Source organism: Topomyia yanbarensis, chromosome 3, assembly GCF_030247195.1.
Source record: "Topomyia yanbarensis strain Yona2022 chromosome 3, ASM3024719v1, whole genome shotgun sequence".
In the NCBI taxonomy this organism is placed as follows: domain Eukaryota; kingdom Metazoa; phylum Arthropoda; class Insecta; order Diptera; family Culicidae; genus Topomyia; species Topomyia yanbarensis.
Window position 1 is genome coordinate 194,864,143 of NC_080672.1, and position 12,803 is coordinate 194,876,945.

General features: G+C 40.8%; 1 protein-coding gene and 1 pseudogene across 2 annotated transcripts in view; both read right to left on the reverse strand.

Moving 5' to 3' along the window:
* The window catches only part of LOC131693470 (transient receptor potential channel pyrexia), a 116,661-nt gene that overhangs the window by 74,994 nt on the left and 28,864 nt on the right, over positions 1-12,803 (reverse strand). The window contains exon 2 of one of the 2 annotated variants that reach the window (XM_058981314.1): positions 4,005-4,273. The exons of the other annotated variant lie outside the window; for it this stretch is intronic. The gene's annotated coding sequence lies outside the window, so the exon portion shown is untranslated. The remainder of the gene's footprint in view (positions 1-4,004; positions 4,274-12,803) is intronic. 2 annotated transcript variants of the gene reach the window in all.
* On the reverse strand, positions 2,064-4,139 carry LOC131692566 (uncharacterized; annotated as a pseudogene).

A 12,803-nucleotide genomic window follows, 5' to 3' on the forward strand; every position in this document is an offset into this window, starting at 1 on the left:
CAATGGAAACGTTCTTCGATATGGGCATTGAACGATCAAAATCATTTCAACAACTTATCATCGACCGAATTCGTTACCTATAAAATTCAGGTAAACTTCACCACCTAAAATGAATAATCAATCGGATCATCTTGTTAGGAATTAACCCACGAGCAAACAAACAAATGTGTACAAGTCCTTATCCATCATATAATTTAAATGATCAAAAATGTTGAAGACTGGTGTATAAATTGGCTGGCATAGGCTTTGTTCTGCTAAATATTTGTAATCTGCAAAACATCTGCAGTGAAAATGCAAAATCTGCAGATTTACTAATATATATGCAGATCTGGCATCCTTTTAGTATTCCCCACAGGAAATTCATCCAAATAGTGTAAAAATATGGGGAAACAAGGCAAGATAGGTATTCAGAATATGGGGTTAAATGAGCAGCTTGCACTATTTTTGATTTTTCAATAGTTAGAGGTACCAAATCATCGCGGCAATAGGCAGTAACGAATTGGGGATAAAAAGGAAGCATCCTATCATATAAAATTTTTTGACGAGAAAGGTCTATTGAGAGACTAATACACAACATTGACAATTATTATTATAAAGTGTTTAAGTGCCGTTTCAAAACTATTCGAGCTGGTTGTTTTAGACCCTATTTTCTTTCACTGCAAACACTACATTGCAGATGACCAACGCTGTTTCATGCCTAAACGATCTACAACGACAAACCTGCTCTCGTTCACAGCATATGTAATGGATGGATTCGCTGATGGATTGCAAACCGATGCTATTTACATGGATCTATTTGCGGCCTTCGACAAAGTCAACCATGATATCGCAATAGCGAAGCTGGACAAACTCGACATTCATGGACAACTTCTGCGCTGGTTTCGTTCCTACCTCGATGGAAGGCAACTCCAAATCAGCATTACGGACTGTCTATCTGCACCATTCTTAGCGACATCCGGCATATCACAAGGAAGCCATCTCGGTCAAGTAGTATTCCTCCTCTACTTTAATGACGTCAATATCACATTACAAGGACCCCGCCTCTTTTTCACCGACGACATGAAAATTTTTCGCCAAATACGAGATAAAACCGATGTCGAGGTTCTTCAGAGGGAACTGGACAGCTTTAGTACGTGGTGTGATCTAAACAGAATGGTCTTAAACCCGAGCAAATGCTCAATCGTTACGTTCATGCGGAAACGTCATCCGACTCAGTTTAGCTACCATTTCTTCGGCTCGAGCATTCCAAGACACTCTCACATCAAGGATCTCGAGGTCATCATGGATTCGGCACTAACGTTCAAACCACATACATCGTGGATGAGGCATCAGGACAGCTTGGGTTCATCTTCCGAATAATGAAAACTTCAGGGACGTATACTGTCTTAAATCGCGTTGGTCCGCTCAACGTTAAAATATTGTTCTGCTGTTTGGAATCCGTACTACCAGAATGGGATTGATAGAATCGAGGCTGTACAACGTCGGTTCATATGCTTCGGCATCTCCCATGGCGAAACAGATTTCAGCTGCCGAGCTATGAAAACCGTTGCCAGCTAATACACCTCGATACACTCAGCATTCGGAGGGACTGCTCTCGAGCCCTGTTCGTCTCGGACTTACTCTCTGCCAGAGTGGATTGCCCTACAATCCTCGGACGTCTGGATCTTTAAGCCCGCGTTCGAGCTCTACGTGATAACTCTCTTCTGCGAGTTCCATTCAGGAGAACCAACTATGGTTGCCAGAGCGCTGTTACCGGACTCCAGCGAATTTTTAACAGTGTGGCGACGGCCTTTGACTTTAACCGGACGCGAGTTAAGAAATAGAGTTGGTGATACTCTTTTTGAAAAACAACTATCCTTCTCTACCGTTCAACATCGAAATGAATATATTTCAATTAATTAGCCCTAACTACAGTTCAATACTGCTAACTCTGCAATCCTCGCGGTGGTGCCATCCATCCGGTCGCACGTTGCCATAAATTGGGTCGCACGTTGTCGTCGTCTAACAAAAATGCCTAGCTTGGCGATTGCGATGTTTGCCGGTTGTCTCGGTTGTCTCGAGGAACTTCGACGTCAGCACCTGAGTCGCGTGGCTTCATCGTTAACTCGTCCTTCCTGAGAGATGAGGTTCCGTACGAATCACTTCTCTGATTGTCAAACGTCTAATGTTAGGTTGGATGTCTGGTACTGGATCTTGGTGGTTGGTGGTAAAATTACAAGTTGCCTGTTCTCCTTTCAATAGCTTCGGTATGCAGGTTGAATTGTCCAAATTGATTTCGTTTGCATCGAATATAGTAGGTTCGACTGAGTTTATGGAGTAAATCTCGTCTTTGTGAGTTAGATAAAATCGATGATCTATATGAATTTGCTTATTTTTTGTGAATGATTGGGTATAGACGTATTTTGTTGAATATTCTCGGGTCGAGTTTTGGCATTTTTATTATGAGTGCAATTTCCAAACTGTTCGTTACCACTGATGTCGTCGCATAATTCATTGCCTCCAAAGCAGTATGAACCGTTATATTTTCCCTAGCTAAATCATTGATTAAAATATCGATTTAACGTTGGCTCAGAATTTTTTCGTTTACTATTCCTAATTTAGCTAACAAGATTGTATCAATTATCTGGTTCAATTTTTTTGATAAGTAGTTTAAATAAAATAAAATCTTAGTAGAAAAAGTTTCGGCTGATCTTGTGTTAAACAAATCGATTGCCTTTTTAGTTTCAAACATTGCTTCATTCAATTGTAGGTTTATCTCACGGTTAATCTTGATCTGCTCATTATTGTTCTAAATTAAATTATTTATGGTAGAATTGATGATTCTCAAATCATTGGCATCTGGACTGCCAGCTATAAATTTCCAAACTGTGCCTAAACTATCCCAACGTTTATGACGTCTGATAGGGTCTATGCTTTTTAATGCAAAATCTATTTCGTTAAATTTTTCTATTATTAAGTCGGAAAATTGATTTCTGGTAATGTTTTCAAACTGATCTTTAAGGCCTTTTATTTGCGTTCTAATAGTCGTTAGATTGAAGTGATGAATGTAATATGTGTGGTCAAGTTTGATCCGTGCCTCGCCTTGATCGAAGATCAGGACTGGTTGGCGTCCTACGTCCCGTAAGTCGACTGTCACATCTTGTTTCGATTGAAGTTGGTCTGGTTGAATACATAATAGCAGTAGTTGTCTGAAACGTAGTAGTAGAAGTCACGTTTTATATTTTCCTAATTTCTAGGTCGTCTTTGTGGATTCGTCGGTTATCGTCAGTCGGAATTGTGCTTTTGTTAACTGTCGAAATTTTTATTTTTTTGACCCTTTTCTTGTGTTTAAGTCTTTGTCGGGTCGTTTCGTATGCATCTTGATTTTCTTCGATCGGTACAGGTTTCTTTTTTATTATGGTGTTCCAACGCATTTTTCTGGGTTCGCAGTAGGTTTCTGTAAGTCTTTTCGATAATGTCCGGAGTACGAGGAGAGGGAAGAATTATTTCCAAAGGAGTGAAATTTGTGGAGGAGTGAATAGAAGAATTATATTTCTGTACGGATAGTTGGATCAGGTCTGGAGTTGAGAGATTCGGATTTTCAGTTTTTGTTATTCGGTAAATTTCTAGGAGCGTTGAGTGGAAACATTCAACAGTTCCGTTCATTTCGCTCCGTCCGGTGGGTTGATTTTGTGAATGTTGTAAAAATTAACGATCTCTCCCGTCATGAAGGATTTTTCACCATCCATCACAAGTGTGTTTGGTGCTTTGTACTTTAAGAGAATATTCTTTATTGCTGGTATGAGGTTGACGGCTGCTCTTGATTCGATTTGTGTGACTTGAGCGAATTTTGAAAATTTGTCGACATATGTTAAAAAGTGAAGACTCTCCAAAAACATAATGTCGATGTGCGCTATTTCAAATGGAGCCTTTGGAATTGGCGTTTCTTGTATTGGAAACTTTATCGGGTTTCTATCATATTTACACTCATGACAAATCTGACAGTTAGTGATAAAATATCCTACCTTTTGAGCTAATTTTGGAAAGAAGTAATTTCGAAATATTTGCTGCTTATTTTCCTGTGCACCTCTGTGGGCTCTGTAGTGCTCAGTGCGGATGATATTCCATTGGTCATCTGCCTCTGTTATGTCTTCAAGCATATTCTGAGTGAAACGAATCGTTAACAGATTTTGTTGTCCGAAATGTCTTTTATAGACCTCTTGGATTTTCCCATTGTGTTCTCATCTGTTAACAAACCATTTACCTTAGAATAGCTAAAGGGGTTTTTTAGTACCTGTAATAATGAATCGTCGTTAATTTCATTTATATAAATCGTAATTCTTGTGTATCCTGAAAATTGGGTTTCTGTTATTGTTTTATCAGGTCCTTTCTTTATTACCACTTGATGACGAAATACGTTGATTGGCGATTCAGTCGAATGTATATAAAAGTCGTCGCTATTTTCGGCTGAATCGAAGACTCCATATTAAGAAGACTGATATCTCTTTCCTTCCTCCATACAAACGAAGAGCGATAAAGGTTCCAGCGCCTCTACTGGAGGAAGGTAGGAAGCTTAATGTAAAAGTGTATATGTGTGTGTGCATCACTATGGGAAGTACCACCTTTACCCGCAAGTGGCGTTGCTGTTACTGTCTCCAGATTCTGGACAGAGTTGCCAGTCTTCTTGATATGCAGTCTTCGGCTGAATGTTGGGTTGCTTGTTATATATTAACCTTATGGAATACGATACACTTTTTAGTTCAGTGTAATATACCTTTCAGTTCAGTGTAATATAATACCAGCTTTACCAGACAGTTGAAAAAGAAGAGCGAAAAGCAGTCAACGCGTCTCGCGTTTTTATAAATGTAATTAATTTTTAATCGAATAAAGTTGAGATAAATGTAATCGTATAATATTTAATCGGGCACGACAATTTTGGTGTCAGAAGTGGGATCGGTACTATTCGTCGCGCGATTGATATTTGAGGTTACGTTCACACGGAACACGTTTTCTTTCGAAGAATGGCTCAACCAAACGTCGAAATTATGGAGACGCTTTCGCAATGATCGCGGAAGCTCTCAAAACGTCTATCGGAAGCGCCGTCGCACAAGTAAACGCCGGTCACCATAACCCAGGCGAAGATGCTGCTCCTACGCCGAGAATTCCGTCATTCAATATGTCCGAGTATCGCCCATTAGAGGAAACAGCTGTAGCTGACTACTTCGAAAGATTTGAATGGGCACTCCAACTGAGTCACATACCCGAACCACAGTATTCGAATTATGCCAGAGTTCACATGGGTGCGGAGTTGAGCAATGCCTTGAAACTTTTGGTTAGCCCTCGCAATCCAGCTGACATAAGTTACCAAGATTTACGTAGTGCGCTCATTAATCATTTCGATCGGACCAGAAATAAATTCGTCGAGAGCATCAAATTTAGACAAATTGTTCAGCAAAAAGGAGAATCGGTCGCACAGTTCGTCTTACGTTTGAAGCAAGGTTCTGCCTACTGCGACTTTGGGGAGTTCCTGCACCGGATGCTGATTGAACAACTTTTGCACGGGCTTGAGGCACGAGATATGTGTGATGAAATCATAGCAAAGAAACCGGAAACGTTCAATGATGCATACGGGATCGCGCACACTCTGGAAGCGACCCGCAACACGGCACGGGAAGTGAACGCTGGTCCATCTCATTTCGAGGAAACGAACAAACTGGGATACGAAAACCTGAACACCAAAACGAAGTCGAGCTACAAACAGTCAAGAGGCACGTCAGGTGAAAATCAACGGAGCAACAGTTTTCATACCAGTGGATGTGGAGGACAGCATTTACGAATCTATTGCCGCTTTCGCGACATTAGATGTCACAACTACTATAAAAAAGGACATATTGCAAAAGTATGTAAATCGAAATCAAAAAATTCCTCAATCGACCAAGTGCAGTTCCGAAATCGATCTAGTGACAACGCAGGTCAACGATATTATTTCTTCTGGGAAAAAGATGATTAACGTTAAAATCGACGGTCGCCTTCTGCAGATGGAACTAGACACCGGAGCACCGTGTGGAATTATCGCAGAATCCAGATTGCGAGCCATTAAACCGAAGTTTTCGCTGCAGAAAACCGACAGGCAGTTCTCTAGTTACACTGGTCATCGTATTAATTGTCTTGGTCGTATTGCGGTAAATGTATCAGTAAGAACAACAACACGCAGGCTGAATGTATATATTGTATCCGGAGAATCAGACTCGTTATTTGGACGCGAATGGATTTCCCACTTTGTCGATCAGATTAATCTAAACCGAATCTTCACTTCAGATACGTCTATTAACTCGATTACGTCTACCGAACTTTCCTCGGATCAAGCAGCCCAGCTATCCAGTACGTTGGGAAATTTCAATGACATCTTCAGTGACATTCCAGGGAAATTGGTAGGCCCTCCAGCGAAAGTACATCTAAAACCAGGAGTTAATCCAGTCTTCGCTAAGGCACATGACGTACCACTTGCTTTACGTGACCGTTATGCAGCAGAAATCGATAAGAAAATTGCGTCGGGGTTCTACGAAAAAGTAGACTACTCTGAGTGGTCGTCGCCGACACATATCGTCGTCAAAAACAACGGAAATCTACGTATCACAGGTAACTACAAACCAACCGTAAATCCAAGGATGATTATAGAAGAGCATCCCATCCCAAAAATCGACGCAATTTTTAACAAAATGAAAGGACCAACCCTATTCTGTCACTTGGATGTAACTGACGCATATACACATCTTCCGATTGACAAAGAGTTCCAACATGTTTTGACGCTTAATACTACAACACATGGATTAGTACGTCCTACGAGAGCTGTATATGGAGTTGCCAATATACCTGCCATTTGGCAGCGTCGAATGGAAACGCTGCTTCAAGGTTTGGGAAACGTCGTCAGCTTCTACGACGACATAATCGTATTCGCAGAAAATTTTCAAAACCTTCTTCTAGCCCTGACAGAAATATTGGACAGATTGAAACTGAACGGGCTGCGGCTCAACCGGTCGAAATGCGTGTTTGCTGTACCGTCCCTCGAGTGCTTGGGTCATAAAATCGATCGCCATGGACTTCATAAATCGGATAAGCACATCGAAGCGATTCGGGATGCACCACTTCCAGCTAATAAAGAAGAGCTTCAACTTTTCTTAGGTAAGGCTACCTATTATAGCTCATTTATCCCAAACCTTTCTTCTAGAGCAAGAAGCTTGCGAGATTTGCTTCATACCGATTCATTCAAGTGAAAAAGAAAAAGCAGAAAAAGCGTACCTGGATTTGAAAGCAATTCTTGTTTCTCCACAAGTATTGATGCAGTATGACCCAACGTTACCGTTAATACTAGCCACTGACGCCAGTAAAACCGGTTTAGGTGCCGTGTTGTCACACCGGTTGAGCAACGGAATGGAACGTCCAATAGCGTATGCAAGCACAACTATGTCCAGTACAGAGCAACGTTACCCACAGATCGAAAAGGAGGCCCTTGCCATCGTTTGGGCCGTCAAAAAGTTTTTCTATTATCTTTACGCCCGTAAGTTCACGCTGATTACGGATCACAAACCCCTTGCGCAAATTCTACATCCTGAAAAAACTCTTCCTACGCTCTGTATCAGTCGCATGGCAAATTACGCCGATTACCTGGCACACTTCAACTTCAACGTCGTACACAAACCAACAAACCAGAACACCAATGCCGACTACTGTTCCCGACTAGCAATCAGACATACAGAATCAAATGTCAACAGCTTGTTTCTTAGCGAGGGAAGGAATATGGAGGACGAGTTTGATCAATTCGCACTGATTGCTATACAATAACTACCAGTACGAGCTGAGCATATAGCACGAGAAACACGGAAGGATATTCATTTAGGAAAATTGGTACAAGAATTGGAATCAGGGCGCGACCTTGCGCAGTTAGGACACAAGGCTCCGGAGGCGAAATATACTTTAGCAGCAAACTGTCTACTATTTGAACACAGAGTAGTAATACCGCCTGTTCTTCGTCAAGCAGTTCTGAATGATCTACATATAGCACACATGGGGGTCGTCAAAATGAAGGGTCTGGCACGATCTTTCGTCTACTGGCCAGGAATTGATTCAGACATCGAGCGAACGGCCAAATCCTGCAATGACTGCGCTCGCAAATGCTACCGCCCCACCCAAGTTCAATACCCACCATTGGGAATACCCGAGCGGTCCCTGGGAGCGCATACATATTGACTACGCAGGCCCCGTGGCGGATACAATGCTGTTAATAATCGTCGATGCGTATAGTAAGTGGTTCGAAGTTAAAATCACATCTTCAACAACAACGGCAGCCACTGTAAATATCCTTGATGAACTGTTCACCGCGTACGGGGCTCCAATAACACTAGTATCCGACAACGGTCCGCAATTTACCGCTTCAGAATTCAAATCTTTCCTGCAAAGGAGTGGAGTGAAATATCACAAACTTTCGGCACCCTATCACCCAGCGACGAATGGGCAAGCAGAACGGTATGTTCAAACGGTGAAACATGCGCTGAATACAATGGGAACCACAAAAAGTACACTGAGAACGGATATCAATGAGTTTCTGCGGCAGTACCGAAAGGCTCCACACACCGAGACCGGAGAATCGCCTGCAAAACTATTTTTAGGCCGAAACATTCGAACACGGTTAGATTTGGCCAGACCACAGAATATCGACGCTAAAATTTCGTTTAACAACGAGCCGCTTTCGATTCAAAGTTCCCTTTGTTTACTCCGGGAGACCAAGTTTACTTTCTTTCTGGAAACACTAGAATGGACAAGTGGATTCCGGGAGTTATTTCTAATCGCTTGGGAGACCTTCACTACGAAATCCTTTACAAAATGAAAACATTTAAACGTCACATCGATCAAATACGGAGTTTCATCAACAACGAATCCACACCACAGGGCATATCATGCGGAGCAAGCAGTTATGATAATAGAGGTGAGGTACCGCGACGAGTGCGTTTCTATGGGAACATTATGACGTCACAAGTTCAATCATCGAGCTCGGTACCAGATTCTTCAGTTTCGCTCGAGTCAACAAATGAACAATTTTCGACGCCATGTAGCAGCCCAAATCAACATAGAGAAGGCTATGAACCTATACTACGCCGCTCAGATAGATTACGTCGCCCGCCGCTTAGGTTTTCTCCGTAGGAGGGAAGAAATCTCGACAAACATATGATTACGGCCTAAAAGCCAACTGTCAAAATCCACTTTGAATGGATGTTGATAATAAACGAAAGAGAAAAGCTTTCTCTTTCATAAACTGTTGTGAACTGTGTTCGACTAGTAACGGTTTGTCTGGAATTTCCATTCAAAGTGGATTTTGACAGTTGGCTTTTAGGCCGTAATCATATGTTTGTCGAGAAATGTTATATATTAACCTTATGGAATACGATACACTTTTTAGTTCAGTGTAATATACCTTTCAGTTCAGTGTAATATAATACCAGCTTTACCAGACAGTTGAAAAAGAAGAGCGAAAAGCAGTCCACGCGTCTCGCGTTTTTATAAATGTAATTATTTTTAATCGAATAAAGTTGAGATAAATGTAATCGTATAATATTTAATCGGTCGTTCACCCACATACACGACATTGCTGATAGGGAGTATACAATTCTGCTTAAGGTGTCTGCCACCACGTTTGCTTTTCCTGACTTATACACTATTTCATCGTGCTCCTCTAAATATGCCTTCCATCTTTTGAGTTTTGCATTTGTATTTTTTGGAGATAAAGCAAACGTTAACGGTTGGTAATCAGTTAGAATTTTAAACTTCGCCCCGTATAAATAGTTTCTAAATACTTGCAAAGACCAGAAGATCGCTAACATTTCCTTCTCTGGCACAGAGTATTTTTCTTCCGTTGACGACAAAGTTCTGGAAGCAAAGTGAATCGGTTTGTCTGTTCCGATGTCACCTTGGGATAGGACAGCACCAATAGCGAAATCAGATGCGTCCGTTGTGAGAATAAATGGTTTCCCATAATCTGGGTAAATGAGAACGTCAGACGATTTCAATACGTTCTTCAACTTATCGAAGCATCGTTTTTCATTATTCGAGAGCAAAATTTTTCTATTTGATGAGGGATTTCTTTCCACCCGAAGAAGGTTTGTAAGAGGTTTTGCGATTTTCGCAAAGTCTTTCACAAAACTTCGATAATAACTCATCATTCCAAGGAAGGAACGGAGCTCTTTGAGATTCCTAGGCTCTGGGTACCTATTGATAACTTCAATTTTTTAGTGTTAGGTTTGATTCCTTCAGCACCGATAACAAATCCTAAAAATTCTATTTCATAATGCTTTTGCAACTGAATCTTGAGATTTGCATTATTTAGTGTTTCTAGAATTATTTTAAGATGTTTCAAATGTTCGTTTAGGGTCTTTCCAAAAACGATGACGTCATCGATGTACACATAGCATATTTTCCCTATGCGATCTCTAAGCACATCGTCAATTGCCCGCTGGAAGATCGCAGGAGCGTTCTTCAAGCCGAACGGCATTCAAGTGAACTCATATTTCCCGTTGTTAATGGCGAAAGCCGTTTTCTCGATATCTTTCTCCCTCATTTTAATCTGGTGAAATCCAGACGCTAAATCAAGGGTGGTGAAGTATTTTTGACCCTTGAGCTGATCTAAAACATACCCAATCTCGGGCATTGGATATTTATCGGGAATTGTCTTCTCGTTCACCTTCCGATAGTCTATCACCATTCGGAATTTTTTCTCTCCTGAGGCATCGGGTTTCTTTGGTACACCCATACTGGTGCCGTCCACGCTGAACGAGATGGTCGAATAATGCCATCTTCCAGGAGTTTGCTGATTTGCTTCTTTACCTCGTCTGCATAGGCAGCAGGGTAAGGATATACCTTCTGATGAACTGGAATATCATCGGTGGTTTTGATTGTACATTCAACGTTTGTTGAGCATGTTAATTTTTAATTTGTTTCGTGAAAAACTTCTTTTGAGTTTTCGAGGACAACTCTTAGTTGAATCTGCTCCTCTTCAGTAAGATGAGCTGTTCGAAAAACACTATTGGAAGCACAGTTTGTCTGGGAATATTCGCAGAGAGGAATGACAAGTTTCTGATTATCAGAATACAATGTCAAAGTCCTATTAGGAAAATCAATATTTGCATTTAAGTCATTCAGTATTTCTGTCCCTATGATTCCGTAGAAAAATGAATGGAACTTATGTAACAGAAATTTTGTAACGTAATTAATTTGAGGATAGAATAGTTTATATCTATCGCAGAGGTTGCGTTAAATTTACCGTTAGCACTAGTGATGTCTTCGGCATTGAAATCATACGGTCTGCTGTCCTTGTAGGTCCAGGCAAGTTTTGGATTAATTAAGTTAATGTTTGCTCCTGTATCTACTCAAAAGGGGATCTGTCCACTAGTATTCTTCAAGTTGATGTAGAGCAATATAGGTTTCACCAACTTGAGTTCCATTCTAAAAAATGGGTTGCTGTAGCCTCATCTTGCTGCGGTTCTTGTTCTTGCGTATCTAATTTGGGTTCCGGTTCTGCCGGTGATTGCATATCATAATATGGATATGAATCGTCGTAATAATCATATTCGTAATTATAGAGATCTTCTGTTCGATCTTCAAAAATGGTATCGATAGGATGAGCGTGGTTTTTGAATGGGTACGGATATGCTTGCCCCGATATTGGCGGTGGTCTTTTAAGATTCATTGGTGGCCTGTTACCATAGTCCAAATTGTGTGTTCTCATACTCTGGTCAATATCCATCGGCTCGGGTTTCGGTAATGGTTTCGCAGCCCAAGGCCGTGGGGGTGCTTGGAACCGATTAGGCTGGTACTGAGGTCTGGTTTGGGTGAAAGGATTGGCTTGAAAGTGTTTCCTGCCAAATAATGGCATCTGTGGAAAATTCCTTGGAGCTGGAATTGGTGGAGATGGATATCTCCTTGGAGGTGGTCCAGGAGGAAGCCTATTGATTTCCAAATCTCTTGGTTTGGGAGTTGGGGTGAAATGTTCATTTCGGAAGGGTGCCGATCTGGTATCCATATTGTGGTAGTCTAGGCAAAACTGATACGCCTGGTTTAACGTCTTTGGATTGAATGTTTTTAGTATACCTCGTATAAATGCATCTATTGCAGGGTTTATTTATACGATACATTTTTCGCGATAATTTATCGGCGTTACTCGTTAACGATAATATATCGTCATCGAAAACTCCGTTAACGATAATGTATCGTCGCCTTCATCGTCATCGTCGATAATTGTATCGTCAGATTCATCGTCATCGTCGGTTCATCGGTTATCGCGATACATTTTGCGTTACTTTCCCGTTTATTGTAGTTGAAGTTGATGCGGTTAACTTTCAGTTGTTTAGAAATAAATACCTATTGAAGGACATGTTGTTGTCAGTTGAAAATCAATAGTTTTGGACATTTTCTATGCACAGCGGTGATTTTTTTCCAACTTTTCGGGAAAGTATATCATACTGAATTTTTTTTGGATTTTTTTTTAACTTTTCGGGTAAGTTGGTGCACAGAAGAGTCCCTGGTGCACAGTGCGGCAAAAAGGTGATCAAAATTGTTTTGACCATGAAGAAAACAAATTTTGAGCTATTGTGTAATTAGTAATTTTTATCACGCAAAGACATATATTGAAAAAACTACTAAACCACTATTATTAGGCCATTCACAAATTATACTACACATTTAAGTGGTGTGGTGACTAACAGATTTTATTATAATTTTAATTTAAACTAGAAGATTTTGAATTTTAAAAAGGAGAATATACATATTTCCAATGT